The following is a 20,895-nucleotide window of genomic DNA, read 5'->3' as shown; positions in this document are numbered from 1 at the left end:
AAGCAGACTTCCTGTTGAACGTTCTCCATATACTAGAAAACTCTGAACAGAAGTTTCCTGGATGCCCTTCTGTGTTGTCAAGGATTTGAACAGATATGTATATTGAACTAATATCTGACTTCCTACTTTTAAAAAAACCCAACATAATCAACCTGCTTCCTGTTGTTCTTTAAAAAAAAATGATTTAAGAGCTCTGCTTGTACACATACAAGTGCATTGCTTTTTGTTCAAGAAATAATATTATTCAATGGTGCAATGTTTTAAGAGACTAAAATTATTACTCATTTTAAGCATCTTAAGGCCAGTTTTAGACACAAGATTAGGGAATGTACCAAGATCAACAAGCTCCCTAACCAATATGATACAACAGGTTCCTGGCTCTTAGAATTGGGGGCAATAATGAAAAGCTTAACGGAAGAAAATCTGTAACTTAGCAAGACTAATCCACAAAAATGGGTCAACAGCCACCGGAAAGCTTCTCTGAATTTTTCTGGAGGTTGTCGCAGGCCAGTACAGAAGTTGATCTTAGCGGGAAGGGGAAACAGGCCCAGTTAAGCAAGTAAGTAGTTCATGAGTTTATAAATTATAGCTTGAAATTATTGACGCATTTTAAAATGTGGTTCAGAGAAAATTGGTAGACTTCACTAGTAAACAGATGGGAATTTATTTAATAAGCAGGCACGAACCAAAACTGCACACAAACACTATTTCAGTGTAAGACATGTTCAATGAATCTCTAATTTATTGTTTTGAAGAATTCAGCATTAAAATAACATTATACACTTAGAATCTCTCAGTACTGACCCAGAGTTGGCAAAGTTTAAGTATCTGATTAGTTAAATAATGGTTATTAATTAATGAGTAAGAGACAATTAATAATTAATGAAAAAGTGACAAATGAGATACAGAACTTGCCACTAACTATATACTGGTTATACAGATCTTATGTGAGCAGAGAGAGAAAACAGACAAGATTTGCCTGGGGGTGGAGATTCTGAGCATACCTCTACATGTGCCCTTGCTACCTGGGCAGAGCATCATTCTTGACACCTAACAACATGCATCAGTGCCCAGGGCCAGTATTCCCTCTAATGTGTGCGTGTGTGCATGCGCTCACACATTTTTTGATGTCCGCTCAGTTAATTTTAGATCCCGCTCAGGTTGAATCAGGAAAGCCCCGTTCTGAATGCCTGTATGCACATACTGCCTTGATACTGCCACCCCAAAGAAAACTCATTCCACACATAGATGAAAAAAAATTAGAGAGAGAACACTGCTCAGGGCTGGAAGGTATATGACGTAGCCATGGAATGAGCAAATAGGGAGGATGACTTTAAATGTCTGACTAAAGTATGCTAACTTAAAAATCAGTCTTTATTTCAATTATTTGGGAAGTATTAAAATGACAGTATCTAACCCATCTGATATGTCTAAGTGATTTAAAGTGGGGTTCAAAGTATATTCTTAAGAGCTCTGACAAATAAACAAAGGGGAAAGAGGGAGAACAATTCACATTAAAAACAGAGGCAGCCCAACTATCAGGAAGAAGTGAATTCCAGGTGGAGCAAAGACAAACGGTTGAGGAATTCTAGGTTATGTAGAAGAGTCCATAATGAATGAAGCAAAAAAGAACAAAACAAAGCCAAAAGATTTTATAACGGAGATACTCAAAACAGAGTTCTTAACAGTGTTGAGGAAATGACTGGATATAAGCTACCATTAAATCACTGACCATACTGTTTTGTAATTTTCCCTCAACAATTTGTTCTGTAGATCAAAAGTCACTCACATATTTATTAACTGCTGCAAGATTTGTTATAACAAGAAAATTGAAACTTTCTGTCCCCTTCTCTTGGGATGATTGGTTGGTCAAACTGTGGGATCTCATAGTTATGGGTAAATTGACTAATTTTATTTAAATGTGGAAAGGTAGAAAATGAGACGATAAATTTGTGTTAGAGTCTTTTTATCAATTTCTAGAACAAGAGACAAGATAATATTCAACTTTTTATTTCATTTGGTGTGATTTAATATAGTTGACATGTAATTGTGCATTTTTCTTTTCTCTTTTTTGTCTAATGAATAATATTTAGGTTTTTGACTACAGTGATGATAAATATTGCTGCTTATATTTGAATAAAACATATAAAGATTCTCTCAGTATGTAAATCAAGTGAACAAACAATGTAGAGTAATAAAAGTAATCTATTTTGAAAGAAAACAGGACTAACTATACAGGTGAAACTCAGAAAATTAGAATATCGTGCAAAAGTCCATTAATTTCAGTAATGCAAATTAAAAGGTAAAACTGATATATGAGACAGACGCATTACATGCAAAGCGAGATAAGTCAAGCCTTAATTTGTTATAATTGTGATGATCATGGCGTACAGCTCATGAAAACCCCAAATCCACAATCTCAGAAAATTAGAATATTACATGGAACCAAGAAGACAAGGATTGAAGAATAGAATAATATCGGACCTCTGAAAAGTATACAGTGTACTGTGCTTGATTGGCCAGCAAACTCGCCTGACCAGACCCCATAGAGAATCTATGGGGCATTGCCAAGAGAAGGATGAGAGACATGAGACCAAACAATGCAGAATTGCTGAAGGCCGCTAATGAAGCATCCTGGTCTTCCATAACACCTCATCAGTGCCACAGGCTGATAGCATCCATGCCACGCCACACTGAGGCAGTAATTGCTGCAAAAGGGGCCCAAACCAAGTACTGAATACATATGCATGCTTATACTTTTCAGAGGTCCGATATTGTTCTATTCTTCAATCCTTGTCTTCTTGGTTCCATGTAATATTCTAATTTTCTGAGATTGTGGATTTGGGGTTTTCATGAGCTGTACGCCATGATCATCACAATTATAACAAATTAAGGCTTGACTTATCTCGCTTTGCATGTAATGTGTCTGTCTCATATATCAGTTTCACCTTTTAATTTGCATTACTGAAATTAATGGACTTTTGCACGATATTCTAATTTTCCGAGTTTCACCTGTACATACTCCAGAAGTTTAGACCTGTTCAGCCTAGTTCTTGCACACAGCAAGTGAGGCGGCAAACCTGCTTCCAGACTATGTAACTTCAGACTCCAAGTGATGTAACATGGGATTAAATGCTTCCCCACAAGAAATATTCCTCAGAGAACTAGCACAGCAGGGAGAAGGCTAGGTTTCTCCTTCTCCTTGACAGGCTAGTCTTTAACAGCTTGCATCCAGATTTTGTGCAAGGAGGAGGAAGTAAAGGTTACTTCCCCGTCTCCTCCTCCCATTATTCCCCTCCTCTTCCCGAAAAGTCTCCCCTGTGCATCAAGGGACACTCTGGAGGAGAACAGGATGAGGGACAAAACTACAGGAGAGGGGAAATTGCTTAAAAGTTAAGCAAAAGTGACTCCACATGCCCCATTCCACCTTCTTCTGGAGGGACGCCAAAGATTGAGAGGCTTTCTGGAGGCACAGGATAATGTTGTAAGGAGACAATGGGGAAGTAACCTGCAACTAGCATAAGGTTTGTATGGAGGCCTACATGTATGTAATTTCTTTCTTTGGTATGGAGGAACAGTCAGCAATGCAAGTTCCCACCTAGAATCTAAAGTGACAATCTAAATACTGATTTACCACATCATCTTAATTCTTAGTCTGCAATAACAAAAGAAAAACATAGGGATGTGCATGACATCGATATTGCATTTTATTTCAAGCTTGAAAGGAAACACAGAACAACCAAAACCTCTCTCTTTCTCTGTGTCTGTGTGTGCAGTAATATTCCTCGGTGATTGCTGTGACAAGCTCCATGTCTGGCCTTGAGACTAACTTTGTTTCACTCACTGCTCTGGTCTGCTCTGCAATGTGCATTGTAAGCTGTGGCTGAAGTTTCTCTAGTTGAGCTTATGACTATGGTTGCTGCTAAGGGTGCTGCTGTGAAAGCTGCAATGCTAGGAAGTTAGGAGTCATAATTGTGTGTGAGAGAGCAACTTGTGCCAATGATGTTACTGCAGCGCAGGCACTGTGGCTGGCAGTGGATTCTAGGTCAGTGATTTCTTTTTGGCCATTTTTGGGCTGTGTTTGAAATGTGTGTTCTGTGTTGTGAGGGACAGATTTCCCTTTACTGTGTGCTTCTGCAGTGCTTTTCAAGGCCGGGTTGCAAAATGCATTGCATTCTGTGAGTGCAGCTTTTTTGTTCCCTATGGCCAAAGGGGGAACTTGAAACACCCCATTGTTCCCCATGGGTAGCTCCTAGGGACAAAAATTGCCCGCTTGCACGTTTCTTTTTGGGTTGGGTGGTAGGGCATGATGGTGCTACCTACCACCCAACCCACAAAAGAAATGGGCAAGCAGGCAATTTTTAACACATTTTTAATTTCCCCCCTCAAACTTCTATAGAATCCTACCTTTTGAGTTGTTTCGACTGATGGGGTCTGACCTGTCAGTGACTGACCACGAGAGAGATCTTAAGGTCATGGTGGACAGCTCATTGAAAGTGTCAACTCAGTGCATGACAGTTGTGAAAAAGGCTAATTCCATGCAAGGGATCATTCAGAAGGGGATTGAAAATAAAAATGCTAATATTATAATGCCCTTATACTAATCTGTGGTGCAGTATTATTTGGAGTACTGCAGGCAGTTCTGGTCACCATATCCTGAGGAGGACATCATAGAACTGGAAAAGGTGCAGAAGAGGGCAACCATATGATCGGGGCCTGGAGCACGTTCCTTATGAGGCAAGGCTACAACACCTGGGGCTTTTTAGTTTAGAAAAAAAGATGACTGCGGGGAGATATGATAGAGGTCTACAAAATCATGCATGGTATGGAAAAAGTTAATAGACAGAAATTTCTCTCTCACACACACAATAGGGATGTGCACGGAACTGCATCTGGGCAGTTTGGAAGCGGCGGAGGTGGCACTTTAAGGATGGAGGGAGGGAGCACTTGCCCCTCCCACTGCTTTTCCCTGCCCTGTGTCATTTTTTCATAAAAACCTTCAGGGTGGCAGTTGCTCTCCTCGGCCAGAAGTACCGGGTGCGTGTGCGCCCGCCGGGTGTGCGTGCATGCACATCAGAGAGGCGTGCGTGCACACACGACAGGCGCACATGCACCCGGTACTTCCAGCCACTTCAGGCCAAGGAGGGCAATGGGGCAGCAGAGAGGTACACTGCCGTCCTGAAGGTTTTTATGAAAAAATGATGCTGGCGGGGGAAAGGTGGCAGAAGGGGTAAGTGTACCCTCCCCCCCCTTAAAGCACTACCCCCGGGGTCTTCGAACCGGCCCTGTATTGGAACCTGTTTGGAGGCCTGTAAAAGGACCTCCAAACAAGTTCGTGCACATCCCTATCTCACAACACTAGAACCTGGGGTCATCCCATGAAACGTAAGGTGGAGAAATTTAGGACTGACAAAAGGAATTACTTTTTCACACTGCACATAACCACCCTATGGAATTCTCTGCCACAGGATGTGGTGATGGCCACTGGCAACTAGCTTGGACGGCTTTAAAAGAAGCTTTAAAAATTCATGGATGATAGATCTATCAATGGCTACTAGTCTGGAGCTATAGGACAACTCTAGCCTCAGAGGCAAGATGCCTCTATATACCAGTTGCAGGGGAGCAACAGCAAGAGAGAGGGCATGCCCTCAGCTCTTGCCTGTGGGCTTCTCAGAGGCATCTGGTGGACCACTGCGTGAAACAGGATGCTGGATTAGATAGGCCTTGGGCTTGATCCAGCAGGGCTGTTCTTATGTTCAACAAATAGCATTAACTTCAACATTCACTTATCTTTTACCCCCATTTTTAAAAAAAATTCCTATTGTAAAATGGCACTAATGACTCAAAATAATTATTAGTAGAACGCAAAAAAAATGTATTCCCCCACAATAAATGTATTCCCCCACATAAATTCTAACCAACACAAGCCCAGAAATTATAGTGACTGCTGGGGAATGCCAGTCCCTTGATATGGAGGCTATTACCACTATAAGCTGCCTCTTTTCTGTGAAAACAAGACAGAGATGATACCACCAGGTGGCATGTAGAGTTATGGGGAAATAAGCACAATGACAGGACAACAGATAGGTTTAGACAGCTGCTTCCTCTGCTGTATCTTTTTCATTGTTATAGGGAGCCTAAGACTGATACAATAAATAAGGCTTACAATCCAGCAGCACACAGGTAATGCACATATTACTTCGCTCAATTGCCCCAATGATTCTGTCACTGCCTTACTATATTAAAAAAGGTTCTCTGTTGCTGCCCCCAGACTTTGAAATGCTCTCCCAGTGGCCCTTCACTCTTCAGACTCCATCACGGCTTTTAGAAAGCTTGTTAAAACTTGGCTTTTTATCCAGGCTTTTACTAATCGTTTTTACTGCTGCTTCTGTGTGTTTTTACCTGTTGTATTGTTTTTATGCTTGTATTTTACAGATTTTAAATTTGGTTAGTTTTTATATTTTTTAGCTTAATATTTTTATCGTCTTTTTATTGTATGTTTTAACTTTTGTAAACCGCCTTGGGGTTGTCTTTTAATGAAAGGCAGTATATAAATGCAACAATCAATCAATCAATCAATCAGTAAAAATGTATTACAGAATCAATACAAAATCAATAAGATAGTTTTCTAATTGATTGCCTCGATGCCTATTTCTAGATATAAATCCTAATAGCAGTAATACATTTTGTGTCCTAAAACAGTATGGAGGAGTTGGCATTGTCTCATTCCACTAAAAATCATGCTGTTTTATTTTACATGTACCAATAAGTGGGCAAAATGTTTTATGCCAATATTTTTATTCATAATCAAGAACTGGAAGTAGGAGTAGAATACTGGCTACATGTTGCAAACAAATTCTTACTTGAAGAGAAACAGAAATTACAATACTAAAAGCAGATGGTGAAGAAATGTTGGCCTATAAGTAGCATGCTTTCAGTCTCCAGAGCAGGAATGCACAGTACAAATGCCTCAGCAGGGCAGAACCAACCATGACATGGTGTGTGACAGTGGTCAGTTTTCAGCACATTACTCATTACATGAAAATTAATTATTAAAAATACTAATGAAAGCAAGGGGAAAGAGGGATAGGGCCAGCAAGGCAGGTGAGGGACTTCTGGTCTCAAGCAACCAGCTGCATTGAGCCGCTGCTGCTTGTCAACAGGACATGGCAAGAGCCCTTCATGGCTCCTTCAGGACATTCCCCAAGGCCTAATGCTGTGCCACCCTCTAGAGGATCTATACTTCTAATTAGAGTGTCAAACATGAATAAACTTGGAAAAAAGTACACAGATGAAACAATGTCAGAAACTAACCCAAATCTGAGTAGTAAGAAATATTTTTTGAGAATTAATCAACAAAATTGCTGAGTGCATAACTAGCTCCTAGCATATGCAAAAACAAAAACCTACTATGTAATATTCAAAACTACTACGTAATAAGAGAAGTTCTACAGATAATGGGAAAACCAAAGTAATGCAGTCAAAAAATGGGGGAAAGCATTGGGCAAGAAAGTTAAAACATGCTGGCATGACAATTTGTAGAAAAGAAATTTTAGAATCATACATGCTTGTTGTGTGATACTAATAGCCCCACTAACCGCAGTCTGTTCTGTTTCCTGACCGTAGATGAAGACATCTTCCCTGTATAACCCCACACACTCTAGGCACAAAATGGTTAAATCAAGATCACTGCTCAACTTCACAGTAGGTTTAATATTCTGGGAATATTCTGCTGGGATAAAGTTCACAAATCCCCACTGACTGTTCTATCTAAATTCATTGGCATGGAAGACACCACTAATTGTGAGCAATGTGGCCTAAGCTTTTTCAGAACTGCAGCCTTAAGTTCCCTCCTACTTTGCCATCACTTAGCGAAAACAAAGGCCACTTTATCCTCCAGGTAAAAGAGATGAAGAGAAATCATGGTCTTCACTGATGCCTTATCTCAAATCAATGTCATGCTGTATGGGAAGACACTCTGGAATATCTTTCAAAGGAAGCCATGTTGAACATATTTTGAGTTGCTCTCTGTTTCACAAATGTATACACCACTTTTCCTGTAAGCAAATTAAAGCAGCTAATGGTAAACAAACAAAAACAAAGCCAACAAACGATATGACCAGCAACAAAAATGATAACAGCAAAAAAAAAAAAAAAAAAAGGAGGGGGGGTGCAGAAAGGACAGAAGCAAGCAAAATATCAACCATGTGAGTTAATTAAAATGAGTTAATTAAATGAGTTAATTAATTAAAAATGAGTTAATTAAAAAGGCAACAGGGAAAGCAGAAATATGGCAAACCAACAGTCATGATACGTATCTGCTTTTGGCAAGACCTTATCTCTATTTAAAAAAAAAACCCAATACACTCTCTTTATATCTTTATAAAAATAACTCTCTTTATGTAGTGGTTAGAATGTTGGACTAGGCCCGGGGAGACCTGAGTTCAAATCTCCATTCAACCATGAAACCCACTGGGTGACTCTGGACCAGTCACATATCTCTCAGCCTAACCCCTCACAATGTTGTTGTGAGGAGAAACATAACCATACACACCACTCTGGGCTCTCTGGAGGATAAGCAGGATATAAATGTAAATAAAAAATAACAGCTCCCTCCCCCGCATATGAAAAGTCATCTATTTCCATTAAAAGGGAGAATTCTGGCAGACAAAGTACCTCATCACGTACTTAGTTTCCAGTTTATTCTCTTTAGCATTTGTATTGGCCTATACAGGATGCCATTTCTTTGCATGCTTTGTAATTAGTTTCCAGAATCATTAAGCCTTCAAATTCCAAGGGAATAAAATCATTCCTTTGTAATGCATACTCAAAATAAGTCACAAGTCACTCAACATCCTGTAACACGTCTTCTAGTGTTGCTTTGAGACATGAAAAGGTGACACTTCCATAGTCTTGGTCATAACATCCTGAAACATTTGAGACTGTGAAATGTGGATGATGAGGCACTACCATCTCCACCACAGACTGTCAGATTACACGTACTACAAGTCTGAGTGCCACATAACAATGAAGAACAATGACATACATTTAACTGTGAACTTGTCCAGAGGACAATTATGTCAAGAACAGTCAAGAGAATTCTCAAAGATACTCATATGGCTGACAAGCACTGCTAGTGCAGCCATTAACTTTCAGCTTCAAAACAAAGGCAACTGAAAGTAATTTGGTAAACATTTTTTTTAAATAAATAAATAAATAAAGTTTTGGTTTGGTCTAGTGCTGGTGCTGCAAATTTGAACGACGACGACTACCAATAATATGCATGTATCACTTTTCAACAGAAGTTATCAAAAGGGTTTACACAGAAAAATAAAGAATTAGAATGCTAAAAATGAAAATGTATGCCAGCCAGGAATCCTGATTTCTTTCTGCTGTGCTTGTTCAGGATCTGACTTTTTAAAATCAGGTAACTTGTTCATCTAAAACAAGGCTGCTCAACTTCGGCCCTCCTGCAGATGTTGGCCTACAATTCCTAGAATCTCTGGCTATTGGCCACTGTGACTGGGGATTATGGGAGTTGTACAGCTGGGGGGGCCTAAGTTGACCAGGCCTGATTAAAGACTAGTGACAAAAGCATAAATTTGCAGGGAAACTCCAAACTGACCAACAACTTCTCCTGCTAGAACAAGAGGATGCAAGACAATGGTTTAGCTTGCGAAAAGCTCGTTCACAACTACTACCATCCCTTACTATCTCCAAATGATTCTGATGCTCTATGGTACTTGGCAGCTGAAAAATGAACAAGTCCTTTTCTTACAGGGGGATATATTTTTGTTAGATCTGTTAAAGAATGACCAATGCAAGAATCCCCACACCCCAAATCTCTTATAATAGCCACAACATCCTAAAAATGATCTAAATGATTTTAAGTTGTTGGTCATTCCCATAGGAACAAAGGAAGCTGCCATATACTGAGTCAGACCATTAGTCCATCTAGCTCAGTACTGTCTACACAGACTGGCCACGGCTTCTCCATGGTTGAAGGCAGGAATCTCTCTCAGCCCTATATTGGGAACTTGAAACTTTCTGCTCTTCCCAGAGTGGCTCCATCTCCTGAGGGGAATATCTGACAGTGCTCACATGTGGTCTCCCATTCAAAAGCAACCAAGATGGGCCCTGCTTAGCTAACGGGACAAGTCATGCTTGCTACCACAAGACCAGCTCTCCTCACCCACCCCATTTGGCTACAGCTTCAAATTTTAGCTGAGTCTGTTGAAATTCCCTTTTCAGACACTATAAATACAGCGTAAGTAAATTGAGACTGACAAAACTAACCTTTATTCTATGGGCCTTCATTTAACTAAATCCACAGATTAACTGACCTTTAAACTATGGGCTTCCAATAAGTCTAGCACTGTCATCAGTCAGATATCATGTTCCTCTAATATCTTGCCAAACACAATGAAATAATCAAGATATACAAGCAGTTTATGAAGACTCGTGTTCCCTACAACATTCTCCCTTTAATGTTGAAATAATAGTGGGACTCCAATCACTCTTTGAGACATTCTCTCAAATTGGTAGAATCCCAGAGGACAAATGGAAAGTTTTTTCTGTCTGCCCCTAGCATGGGGATTTGATAATGTCCACTTCTGAGATCCAATAATGAGAGCCAGTCACTCACAAAATGTTACTGTTTTCATTTGTCCTCTAGGATTCTACCAATTTGAGAGAATGTCTCAAAGAATGATTTGTCTCCCAGTCTGATTCCAGACCCAATTCAAAGTGCTGGTTTTAACCTTTAAAGCCCTAAATGGCTTACCAGAAAAAGAGCACCTTGCCCCATATGTCCTGACTTGGACCTTAAGATATTCTTCAGATGCCCTTCTCCAAGTGCCCCTGCCAAACGAGTTGAGGTGGGTGCCTACTAGGAAGAAGGCCTTTCCATTGGTTGCACCCCATTTATGGAGCGGCCTCCCCAGTGAGGTTCATCATAACTTTGTTCTTTTAGACACCAGGTAAAGACCTTTCTGTTCACTCAGGCCTTTTAAATTTGATTTCTAAAACTGACTTTTTAAAAGTTTTTAAATTGTTTTTTATTTGGTATTTTACTTTCTTTTGGTGGTGTGTGTGTATGTGTGTGTGTGTGTGTGTGTGTGTGTGTGTAATATACAATGCTGAAAGGAACAAATTAAACATCTGTATGATAAGTATGTATATTAATAGGATTTAAACCTAGAGACCAAGTACTTTTGAAAGTACTGGAAATACTAGAAAACATAACATACCAAACAGATGGCATTCAGAGCTTTATATCTCAACTACCTAATCTTTCAGTATATAAAATACAAGAGGAAGGATACCTGTCAGGTCAATTGACAGGAATAATTTATTACCCATAGGACGATTATTTAGAATGCTGATGACAGAGTATTTATACAGTACTTCATCAATCAGTTGTGACTAGAACTTCACAAAGACAACAGGCTGAACAACAGCAAAATCCTACCAAGGTGATGTTTTTACAGGTTTACTGGGTTCATCTGAATTATCAAATAAGGAGGACAATATCTCTGATATAGTTTTTCCTGGATTGGCTTATCAATATAAGAAAATGGATTCTACTGAACTGATCAAATGGTTCACAAAAAACTTACTATCTGTTCCTTTATGGGAAATACCTGAATGGCTGCATGGAACACCACATCATTAATCTCAACCATTTTTCAGGGCCTGTGAAATATGGAAGGGGAAACATGACTGTTTTAGAAACTATTAGACATGCCTTTGTTGTTCTTTCCCTGTTTCTATACTTGATGCAGGAACTTCCCTGGAAGCGGGAAATAGCTATGTTTGAAAAACAGGAAGAATTATAAAACCAGTAATCAAACTGTCCTAGTAAGTTAGACATATCCACAGATATTTTAGTGCTGAATATCCACAAACACATTAAGTGGCAATGTGAAAATGTATTTGCCTCTCCATGAAATATTAATTATGTGTGATTAGTCTTAGAAATGTGTCTTAGGAGTCTGTGTATTTAAGTTCCTAAAAAACCCATAACTTTTGTTTAATTAAAATGAAAATATGTGCTTATGTATTTTAAGTAATTGTCTGCTGGAATTTTCTGTTGGGTTGTGTTTGATAGGGACATTAAAGTGTTTGGGAATGTGGCCAATGCGTCTGAAATAGAAGAAGGACCCAGCAGTCAAATTTATAAATCCTGTGGTGGCAGTAGCAACTCAACTTATAAATGCTGTTGAACATTCCTCTTAGGATCAGCCAATGGGAAAAAAAAAGGAGAGACAGACTCTCACAGATGGAGGAAGCAATGACAGAAGGAAATGGAGAATGAAAAGAAACGGAAGAGGCAATAAAGAGAAAGCCATGGTCCCTGTATATAACTAATGGTGTGCATGGAACCGCACCTCCGCGGTCTGGCACAGTGGAGAGGGCTCTTTAAAGGTGGGGGAGGGTGTACTTACCCCCCTGCCGCTTTCCTCCCCTCTAGCATTCTCGGTTTTTAACGCATTTTGGGTGGCAGGGTACCTCCCTGTCGCCCCTTCCCCCATTCCTCGGCAAAAAGCTTCAAAAGGCTGACTGCACATGTGCACACTGCACGCGCACATCTGACGTGCACATGCGCAGTTAGCCTTTTGAAGCTTTTTGCTGAGGAACGGCCCCTAATGTATTAAAAACCAGGAGTGTTGGAGGGGGGAAAGTGGTGGGAGAGGTAAGTACACCCTGCCCCGCCCTTAAAGGCCCACCCGCCGGCATCGAACCGCAGAACCGGCCCCAGGTCTGGATTGGTCCGGAGGCCCTTAGAATGGGCTCCAGACCGGTCCATGAACATCCCTATATATAACTCAGTAGGGCAGTTCACACAATCAAGAATAGGGTAGCAATAGCACTTACAATAGCACTTACATTTATATACCGCTTTATAGCCGGAGCTCTCTAAGCGGTTTACAATGATGTAGCATATTGCCCCCAACATTCTGGGTACTCATTTTACCGACCTCGGAAGGATGGAAGGCTGAGTCAACCTTGACTCCTACCCTTGTTAAGGAGTTGTGCATGTTCCCAATATTTGATTGCCTGTCGGTTAACAACAAGGTCAGAGGTGCCATCCATGACTGTGTGCTAAGCAACAGCTGGGTCAGAGGGCTCCCTCCTATCCAGTAGTTGTATCCAGCTGCTGAATAAGATATGGTGAAAAGCCCTTCAACCCCGCTGCTGCTTAGCACACAATCATGGATGGTGCCTCCAAACTTGTTTTTAATTGACAGATTTGTGTTAACTGTCCTTGTATCTTGCAATATGATCCTGCCCAAGAACAAATTCTACATTATCTGATCCACCTTTAATATTGTATCTTTCTATCTACAAGAAGGGACCCCAGCAATAGTTGCCGCATCTTACAAATAAAAGACTATGAAAGAAAAATGATACCATAAATCAACCTCTTATAATTCTTTCTAAAAGGTTGTTGGTTGATGTAATATTTATTCTCTCTTTTGTACTTGTCTCCTTCATTACAACCTTCCACTCACTTATGGCTGACACCCGATGCAGATGAAACTCTCCACTCACACACCACACATTTTTGTTGCACAAAGGGGTGGGGGTGGAATGCAATTTTCAGTTATCTCTCCTCCCCTCTGCTGCTGCCTGCTGCTCCTGAAACTATCCAACAGAGGAAAGGGGGAAATGGCAAAGAATGGTCTCCATGCAACAGAAAACTCTGACACGATGATGGTTAGTCTGGATGTTGGCCTCTCCTTGTATTTTATTTATACAAACATTTTATTTTTGTATAAATGAAATATTATATTTTTAGCTTAATACTTTTAGCTGTTGTTTTTATTATATGTTTTTTAACTTTTGTAAATCGCCTTGGGGTTGTTTTTAATGAAAGGCGGAATATAAATTTAACAATAAATAACAATAAAATAAATAAAAATAAATACCCTTTCCCACCCAAAATAAAATAATTCAAACAGTAAATTTATATATTTATTTTTGTGATGAACCCATATGCCTACAGCTGACAGAGACTGAAAGAATTCCAGAAAATGAGAGATTCCCTTAAGACCTCACATTAACTGAAATTAAGTTTAAAAATAGGTTACTTGGCTTTCATTGCTTAGATCCAGCCCTTAAAATGATATTACTTTCAAGATTTGGAAATAAGAAGTCTGCCTTTTGTCAGTTTTTCACAAGCAGCTATAAAGATCTTAAACCAAAAAAACTTGTTTTTAAAAGTGTGTTCCAATCTACTGTTTCATGAATTATTACTAAAGAGTAAAACTATTTTGGACTATTGCCCCCAAATGTAGATTGGTGCTGTGGATATTTAACCAGAAACAGTGTGTCCTGGGTGGTGTAGGGAGGAGTTCCCTTATTTGCTTGCCAAAATGGAAGAGGGGTTACATATCATTATTGCACAATGTTTTTCTAAACAAAATAATTATAATTTCATTTTGTAATTGTTGACTATATTTGGGGTACATATGGAAACAATTTGTTAAAATAGATCACAGCTCGTATTTGCCCCAAAGTATATAGATGTTAAAATACTGACAAATTATGTTAGAATGATCCTCAATTTTTATTTTTTTAATGTGTAAGAATACCCTAAAATATTAGGTGGGGAACTGCTATGTAGGACTGTCTTTTATAATGGACTGGTTGTAAATAAGAATGCACTTCCCATTAGGGGTGTGCACGGACCGATTTTTGCAGTTCGGTTCAAATTCAGACTGAATTCAAACCAAAGTGCTCATCTGCAAACCAGTTTGGTCAAACCGACCAGCCAGTCTGGTCCATTCAATTGAATCAGCTCGACGGTCCAAGGGGCTATGCTTTCCCCTAAGCAAAGAGAAATCCTCCCTTTAAAAAGCTACTAAGGCGGCTGTGTGTGTGTGTGTGGCAGAAGCAAGAGGACACCTTTTAAAGTAGGTGCTTACCGATTCTCCGGAAGCCTCTCCTTGAAACCCGCCATTGGAGGATAAGTAAGCACCTACTTTTAAAGGCACCCTCCCCCCTCCACACCTACCCCTAAGAAGCCTTTTAAAAGCAGGATTCCCCTTTGCTTTCACCAGATTCCCCTTTACAAGCATAGCTCCTCAGACCGTCAAACTGGGTCGAACTGGTCCGCAACAGACCAGGCTTGCTTTGATCATGGACTGGCCTGCCTCTCCTGAAGGCTGGTTTGGTTCACGATCCAACTGTCTCGGTTCACTGCAGACCAGTTTATGCACACCCCTTCTTGCCATTTAAAGGCAAGAACCCACTATTGTATGAATCTGTAATTTTGCACCAGTGACAAACCTGTGCTTCTGGCTGTGGAAACAGAGATTACATCAGATTGCCTGTCCTTTTATTTAAGTGGAACGGGCAGCTAGCTCTGAATGACTGTGTATAACTAGCTCTCTACCAAACTTTTATATTTAGGACACAGACAGGCCTTAATTTTGAACAATGAAGAAATATTAACATTCCAACATTCCAGTCTATAGTGTTCCAGCCTAATTTAACCATTCATATTTCCTTGCAGAGGGTTAGAGGAAAAGATAAAAGCAAAATATGTACAAATTGACTTGTTATCCATTCAGGGTTATTTTCAATTTAAAATAAGCAGCATTTCCTACATTGATATCTGAGGGGTATTAAACAATCAGAGTAAAAAAGCTAGTTTAAACAGATTATACTATTAAAACAATTTAAAATTGTTGGAAATGAGAGGCTTAAATAGAGAGGATAATTCTGCCTGAGATGAACAGTTCATATCTGACCAATCACATTTAATTAATTTTTAGCAAATAAACAAACCGCAAGTTCTCAGAATATTTTAACATTTTCACATACTAGAATGCACATCTATCACTCCCTATCCTTTTCTCTCCTTTCAGTATTTTTAACTGCTGCTCACCAGTAACAGTGGGGGTATTCTCTCTGTAAACCTGGCAGCAACTGATTTTGGCTGTCAGGAATAAAGATTCTTCCAGATTCTGGAAGATTATTGCCAGTTTTTCTGATTATGGTTTAACCTGTATGGCTTGTTCCATTCCAGTTAAGGGTTGGGAGGCTTATTACCGTTCTTTGTGCAGAGAGCAGAATACTCCCAAACCCTCAAAGGACCTTTTGGCTGATAATATCCAACAATGGCCCCCAGTTTTGGAGATTAAACTATTAATTGTTCATTTGAAAAATCTGATAATACCAATTGCAGGGGAGCAACAGCAGGAAACAGGGCATGCCCTCACCTCTTGCCTGTGGGTTCCCCAGAGGCATCTGGTGGGCCACTGTGTGAAACACGAAGGATGCTGGACTAGATAGGTCTTGGGCCTGATCCAGCAGGGCTGTTCTTATGTTTGTCTCTTGGAAACCATTTTATTTTGTCAGAATTAAATCCAGTGTGGAATGGTGGGCTCCAGTTTTATCCTTTCTGTTTACATATATAGATCGATTGGCTCACATCCCATGTGATTGCGGTGTGTCCATTATAATTCCCGTATTTTAAAAAGGTAGCAGAGAGGATCCCGCTAATTACAAATCCAGCAGTCTTTTAAATATAATTAATAAATGATACACTAAACATCTTTGTTGGAAATTATGTGATTGGATTGATAACTAAAACATCTTAAAGGGAGGAACAAACCGGATTTAGAACTGGCAGATCAACCATTGATCACTATCCAGTTCTGCAACATTTAATTGAAAAATATACTGAAATTAATTTTGAAGAATAATTTTCAATCTGCCTGGCAGAAGAGTATAATTTGTAAACTGTCTTATTGTGGCCTCCACCACTTTCTTACTTATACAGTGAGGGAAATAAGTATTTGATCCCCTGCTGATTTTGTCCGTTTGCCCTCTGACACAGAAATGACCAGGCTATAATTGGAATGGTAGGTTTATTGTAGCTGTGAGAGACAGAATAACAACAAACAAACCCTCAAAAGCCCAGTGCCCAAAAGTCAGCGTTTGATTTGCATTGTAGTGAGGGAAATAAGTATTCGATCCCTTCACAAAAGATGTCTTAGTACTTGGTGGCAAAACCCTTGTTGGCAATCACAGAGGTCAGACGTTTCTTGTAGTTGGCCACCAGGTTTGCACACAACCCAGGAGGGATGTTGTCCCACTCCTCTTTGCAGATCCTCTCCAAGTCAGAAAGGTTTCGAGGCTGATGTTTGGCAACCCGAACCTTCAGCTCCCTCCACAGATTTTCTATGGGATTAAGGTCTGGAGACTGGCTGGGCCACTCCAAGACCTTCATGTGCTTCTTCCTGAGCCACTCCTTTGTTGCCTTGGCTGTGTGTTTTGGGTCATTGTCATGCTGGAATACCCATCCACGACCCATTCTCAATGCCCTGGCTGAGGGAAGGAGGTGCTCACCCAAGATCTGACGGTACATGGTCCCGTCCATCGTCCCTTCGATGTGGTGAAGGTGTCCTGTCCCCTTAGCAGAAAAACACCCCCAAAGCATAATGTGTCCACCTCCATGTTTGACGGGGATGGTGTTCTTGGGCTCATAGGCAGCATTCCTCCTCCTCCACACACGGCGAGTTGAGTTGATGCCAAAGAGCTCGATTTTGGTCTCATCTGACCACAACACTTTTGCCCAGTTCTCCTCTGGATCATTCAAATGTGCATTGGCAAACTGCAGACAGGCCTGAACATGTGCTGCCTTGAGCAGGGGGACCTTGCGGGCACTGCAAGATTTCAGTCCTTCACGGCATAGTGTGTTACCAATTGTTTTCTTGGTGACTATGGTTCCAGCTGCCCTGAGATCATTGAGAAGTTTCCCCCGTGTAGTTCTGGGCTGCTTTGTCACCGTTCTCATGATCATTGCAACTCCACGAGGTGAGATCTTGCATGGAGCCCCAGACCGAGGGAGATTGACAGTTATTTTGTGTTTCTTCCATTTGCGAGTTATCATGCCAACTGTAGTCACCTTCTCACCAAGGTGCTTGGCGATAGTCTTGTAGCCCAGTCCAGCCTTGTGCAGGTCTACAACCTTGTCCCTGACATCCTTCGACAGCTCTTTGGTCTTGGGCATGGTGGTGAGTTTGGAAGCTGAGTGATTGCTTGCTTCTATGGACAGGTGTCTTTTATACAGGTACTGTAACAAGCTGGGATTAAGAGCACTCCCTTACAGAGGGTGTTCCTCATCTCAGCTCGTTACCTGCATATAGTGAAAAGACACCTGGGAGCCTGAAATCTTGCTGGTTGATAGGGGATCGAATACTTATTTCCCTCACTACAATGCAAATCCATCGCTGACTTTTGGGCACTGGGCTTTTGAGGGTTTGTTTGTTGTTATTCTGTCTCTCACAGCTACAATAAACCTACCATTCCAATTATAGCCTGGTCATTTCTGTGTCAGAGGGCAAACGGACAAAATCAGCAGGGGATCAAATACTTATTTCCCTCACTGTATATGTAAGAAAGTGGTGGATGGCTCTCCCAGTGACCTAATACTTATTTTACCATTTCCCACATGCATTTTTTTTCAATGACAGTGAGATTACGGAATGATGTGCATTCCGGCTTTTTGCTAGTTATCCCAATACATCTAGATCAGTGGTTCCCAAACTGAGAGCCTCCAGACGTTCTGAACTACAGCTCCCATCATCCCCAGCCACAATAAAGTGTACCTGGAGCTGATTGAAGTTGTAGTTCGGCAACATCTGGAGGCTCCAAGTTTGGGAACTACTGATCTAGAGTAACAGCAGTTCAGAGTGAAAATTTTAATAAAATTAAGAGGAAACATGGAAAATATTAAATACACACATACACGGCAGCCTTTATCATCTTGGTCTAAAGGTTGTGCCAAGTATAGTAGCTCCAGTTTTATAATCCTTTGCTTCTCTCTGCTATCTGAAACAAAATTCAGCTCACCATTCAGCTTCCTGAAGCAATATCATCTATGTTATGCACCAACATACTATTCTTCCTCATCATACAGCCATGTACCTCTGGCATCTTCACGATCACCAAATCCTTATCTCTCTGCTTATGGAAATCTCTCTTTTCCAAAACCTAGTTGACAAACATGTGACTTGGCTTTATGAGTTTATCCAATTAAAGATTCCCTTGCTCAGATTTGCTCAGGGCATTATAACTTTCCAGGACACAAAGATATTTCATGTGTATAGGTGAGCAAATCATACTCTTGGCTAGCTTTATTATGTATCTGAAATTTTTGATTCTTGCTACTCTTGTTTCTGAGTAAACTTCTTAATCAACTATTTATGTAGTACGGATACGAGCTCATCCTACTCTCTTCTCCTCTTCAAGGAGAAAATTTTTATTTCTTTTTCTATGTAAACTGCTTTGGAACTTTTCTTGTTGAAATGCTGTGCACAGGAGTGTAGGGAGGCTGGTGGCGACCCATGTACAGCCGCTGCCCCCTGGCCCCGCCCCCAGCTTCTGATGTCAGACTCAGGGGGATGGCTTGCCACACCCCCAAGTCTAATGTCAGATGTGGGGGCGTGGTCTCCCTACCAAATGGGGCTGCACAGCCCCATCTGGAAGGGAGACCGGCCTGCGATGCGTTGGGCAGCATTCCAGCTGCACTGCCAATGCAGCACAGGCCGAATCCCTCCCAAATGGGGCCGCGCAGTCTCGTCTGGGAGGAAGACCAATCAGCCTCTTTAAGGCAGAGAGAGACACTCCAGTAGCGCTGCCAACGCTGTGCAGGTCGATTTCAGTTCCAAACAGGGCTGCGCGGCCCCGTTTGGGACCAAAATAACGTGCATGCCCCCATGTCTGACATCAGATGTGAGGAGTGTGTCTGGGGCCACACTCGTGGCCCAATTGGTTGCAGCCCAGGTTCTTTGAACCCATTCGCCCAATGGTGGCTCCGCCCCTGGCTGTGCATAAATATTAATAAGTGCAGGAAATTGATAGTAAGCCATTCCCTGCAGCTCTGGTCAACTGTTTTAAGCAGAGGAGTCCTTCCCTTCCAAAGAGACAGAAGATGACTCTTATCCATGCAGCCCCTCAATGAATAAACCAAGCTGCAAAGAAAATCATCATTTCAAAACTCCAAATTCTAAGGAGCCAAGCACACTTTCATTCAGAATCATAAAAAGCTACATTCTGTTGCTCCTGCATGTCAATTAACATTTACAAGGGATTCTAAGCTAATTCAACAATATGGCCCTAGACCAGCCAGTCTTCTCTTCAACATAGTTAATCCAGAGTTTGTTCTTGAATTCTATCCATCCCTACAAAAACCAACAGATTATAGCTTGATTATCTTTGCTTGTGGATAATATTGTATGGCAAAAAAGACAAAATGAGTTTTGTGAGAATATACTTGAGTATATTCTCATTTACACTTCTTTTTAGCCTTGCTGTTTGTTAGTTCTTCACTCTTTCTTTACAAACCCATCATGGGTTTTCTCAGGTTTTATTATAAATGTTTCACTGCCAATTTTCATCAGTTCCAAAACTGCATGATATGTACTGAGGGTGTGCAAGAAAAATGCCAGCATTAGGCAGGAATAACTTGTTCACATTCATGGATAGTGAGGATTAATTATGCGAAAGGGAACAATTGCCAAAAGTCTTTCCAAACATTCCAGAGCATGGCTTCAGATAAAGATACTCTACAATTTGCTTTGTCAGTATTGTGACCTGAGGGTAGCTAGTTTTCCAGCTCCAACCACTTACATGCATTTTCTGTGGCTTGGGGTGTATTCATGCTGTCTGAGAAACTTGTTTCAAAATTTTCCAGTCTTTCATTCCCGCATAAGGTTTATTTTAACATTTGAAAGCAATCTGTAACAGAAGCAGAACCACGAGTCGGCTGGGATAGAGTACACTAAACATCTTTGCTAAATTTAGTTTCTGCTGCAAATGGTCTGCTTAAATTTAGCTGGTATACACTAAAATTTATATTTTTATGGACAATGGGATATT

The 20,895-nt window shown here is 40.6% G+C and overlaps 1 protein-coding gene across 13 annotated transcripts in view; it reads right to left on the bottom strand.

Annotated features, from left to right (window-relative positions):
- Positions 1-20,895, bottom strand: part of SBF2 (SET binding factor 2) — a 510,140-nt gene that overhangs the window by 271,368 nt on the left and 217,877 nt on the right. Inside the window, exon 1 of one of the 13 annotated variants that reach the window (XM_053274858.1) lies at positions 20,647-20,748. The exons of 11 other annotated variants lie outside the window; for them this stretch is intronic. The gene's annotated coding sequence lies outside the window, so the exon portion shown is untranslated. Of the gene's footprint in view, positions 1-11,618; positions 11,651-20,646; positions 20,749-20,895 lie in introns of those variants that run through there. One more of the 13 variants, XM_053274867.1, reaches the window with a different exon arrangement.

This window comes from Hemicordylus capensis, chromosome 1 (genome assembly GCF_027244095.1).
Source record: "Hemicordylus capensis ecotype Gifberg chromosome 1, rHemCap1.1.pri, whole genome shotgun sequence".
Lineage (NCBI taxonomy): Eukaryota > Metazoa > Chordata > Lepidosauria > Squamata > Cordylidae > Hemicordylus > Hemicordylus capensis.
This window is presented reverse-complemented; position numbering and strand designations above follow the sequence as displayed.